The sequence below is a fragment of the Nasonia vitripennis genome, chromosome 2, assembly GCF_009193385.2.
Source record: "Nasonia vitripennis strain AsymCx chromosome 2, Nvit_psr_1.1, whole genome shotgun sequence".
In the NCBI taxonomy this organism is placed as follows: Eukaryota; Metazoa; Arthropoda; class Insecta; order Hymenoptera; family Pteromalidae; genus Nasonia; species Nasonia vitripennis.
The window spans coordinates 1,712,388-1,715,637 of NC_045758.1; the positions used below are offsets into that span (position 1 = coordinate 1,712,388).

A 3,250-nucleotide genomic window follows, 5' to 3' on the forward strand; every position below is an offset into this window, starting at 1 on the left:
CTGTGCGTTGCAAGTATTGCAATAACCAGTGACTTTGACATAAGATTCTATGTCATCTATAACATTCCGTTTATAATTGTAAGCACAGGGTAATTTTTCCTTATAATACATTTCTTTCCCAAACATCTCCCTGTAAGGCTCTTGCAAGGACATACCTTCTCTTCCATCTTTATAAGTTATTGTAATAGGCTTTATTTGAGACCATTGCTCTGGAGTTATTGTAAAATTAAATATTATATTTTTATTCTTTCTTTTGGTTGGTCTATAGCAGACTGTGTCTTCCTTCGTGTTCTCACTTTCTGAAATTTCATCTTCATTAGTTTCTTCTATAATTGTTTCACAGTCATCAGATTCATATATATCTAAATCTTTTATCTTTCGATAGGAAGACTGAATGTTATGTCTATCTTGATCTACATGCATGTACAAATTAAGAGGTTTTATTTTTCTTTCTCTGTTATTGTTCAAGATATCGCATATCTCTTGCCAAATTGGGTCTTTCTTTCTTTTAAGCTTCTTTTTTGATTGATATATATCAAAGTTGATAAGCGCTTCAATTATTTCTTTAGCTGGAACTGCTGGTTTTTGTCCAACCATTATTTTATAGAAATCTAAAATATTTGAAATGTTTTTTTATCAAAAAATAGTTATTTTGATTTAAGAATTTTTAATTAAGGAATAAAATAATCTTTTTTCATTGTTTTAACTTATCAATTTCACCTTTTCCAAGATAATATAGTTAGCAGATATTTATTATTATACTTTTTGTTTTTTATTCCATTGACAAAGTGATTAATTAACAGTCAAATAATCCAAATATCCACACGTAACTAAATTTACTTAGAACAGTATATGAACTGTTTTCTGTTCCTATACTTTTTTGATCACTGAAAAGAGAATATTTAGAATATAAATAGTAAACAAATGACGACAGTCCTTTGTTCGAAAATTTACTTGCCGCCATAAATTATCGCGGGCTGTACAAATTTTGTTCATTAGGGATATTAATATCATTCATAATATAAGATTCATATAATTATTTCTTAATTATAAATTATAAATATATATTATTTTCAACATTACTTTAAGAACTACAATCATTTATTCATGATTTAATTAATTTTCATAAGTGTCAGTTACGGTCATATTACGGTTATAATTACATTGACGTATAATCGTGAAAAAGCTCATCAGCTGTTATTATGTTTTCAAAACTTGGATGGATGTTCTGGCGCGATTGGTTATCAATGATGTTTTGTTTATAATTAAATAAATATTAAAGATATTATATATGAAGGCTTAAGCGTTTTACTTTGAACTTTTTGTAACAAGTAAAATTGTAAACATAAAATCACTAAATTTTGAAAATTTTAGGTTTTAGTTACTTAAAGATTACAATTAATTGAATGTTATTATTATTTTTTTTTGCAGAACTACAAGATTTGCCTGAACTACAAGACTAGAGATGGATAATATTTATAAGCGAAGACAAGGAATAGACTGGGAAAACAATCATTATTTGGAATTACTTTGTTGTGTGTGTGAAAATAATTTATTAGTTGATGAGAATACATATAACAGTATTTCATATTGATAACAAGTAGTCTGCGATCATAATGATAAGGCTCACAGTTTTCTAAGATTAAGGTAATACTAAAAATCATGAACATTTATTTTTAAGAAACTTTAATAAACGGAAAAAGGCTTTCATTAGCTCAATCCTTTGTTGTAAATACAAAAAATAGAGATTGTATATGACAAGGCTCAACATTCATCTAGTTCCACAGGTATTTAAAAAGCTTGAGTTTCGTTCATTGTAAAAATATCATCTTATCAATCTTTTGGCAACGCTGAGTCGCTTTTTCCTCTGGAATAAACTTTCGTTGATTTACTACCGAGCATTCTGTCGAGCAGAGATTGCTTATTCCTTTGTCTTGCCACACTTCTCGACATAGCTCATGAAAGGATTCTGCTACTTGAGCCACCTAAAAGTACGTTTAAATGAAATTTGTTTTCAACCTTTGTAAAAACTAAATAAGGCTCATTGCTAATTCACATTAAAGGAAAACGTACCTGTTCGGCAGCCATAACTTTGCTGAACCAGCATTCGAAGTCTTTGGCCAAAATTTCACCTTCCTCCGTGCTGTATTAATAATTTTTATCAATGTATTCATGCTTTATGTACTTGTATTAAAGTACTGGATTAAATATAAGCAGTTGCATCATTCATAATAATTTTTCCATGCATGGGTTATCTATTTAAAAATGTATACAACTAATATACTGTAAAAACTTGAACATTAAATCATTTGATCTAGTAGGAATACATTCATTTGCTCAAATCACTTCTTTAAACTTTAATGATCTAATGCTATTATGGCAGGGTAGTTGCTGTATACATTTTTGTAAAAGTATATTTCAAAGTTGAACAAGAATTATAATTAAACAAAAACTAAAAATAAAAACTATATTTAAGATACACAATTCCAACAAATGTGTATTAACACTAGTATTAAATAGTAATATCAAATTTTAATTTCAGCGATAGATACGACATTACAAGATGGGTCTTACAATCAGTGGTATGCTGACTCGCCTTTTTGGCAAAAAGCAGGTGCGCATTCTCATGGTGGGTCTGGATGCAGCTGGTAAAACCACGATACTGTACAAGTTAAAGCTAGGCGAGATCGTGACCACTACTTATACCCACCATTGGCTTCAACGTTGAAACCGTCGAGTATAAGAACATCTGCTTTACTGTCTGGGACGTAGGTGGCCAAGACAAGATCAGACCTCTTTGGAGGCACTACTTCCAGAACACGCAGGGCCTCATATTTGTGGTAGACAGCAACGATCGCGAGCGTATAGCCGAAGCCGAGCGTGAGCTCGCAAACATGCTGAAGGAAGACGAGTTAAGGGATGCTGTGCTACTGGTCTTCGCCAACAAGCACTGGTACATAAAGAGTGCCTGCGCCACTCAGGGTCACGGATTGTACGAAGGTTTCGACTGGCTCAGCAACGAGCTCGCCAAGAAGTGATGAGATGCTCGGCCTGCGTGTGCGTGTTGTGAAGATTCTCTCCAGAGGAGGGGACACTCAATTTTAATAAAAGTAAAAAAAGAAGTGCGTCGTGGATTGTGGGTTCTGTTCTATTTCATTTTTATTTCTAAGAGAAGAGAATGTTTACTTATTCGATTTTCTTTTTAGAACATGCTACATTGCACCAGAGAGATTTGTTAAAACGTTGACTT

The 3,250-nt window shown here is 31.8% G+C and overlaps 1 pseudogene; it reads left to right on the forward strand.

Moving 5' to 3' along the window:
• The first annotated feature begins 2,542 nt into the window (after positions 1–2,542).
• On the forward strand, positions 2,543–3,122 carry LOC116416129 (annotated as a pseudogene).
• Positions 3,123–3,250: the final 128 nt, after the last annotated feature.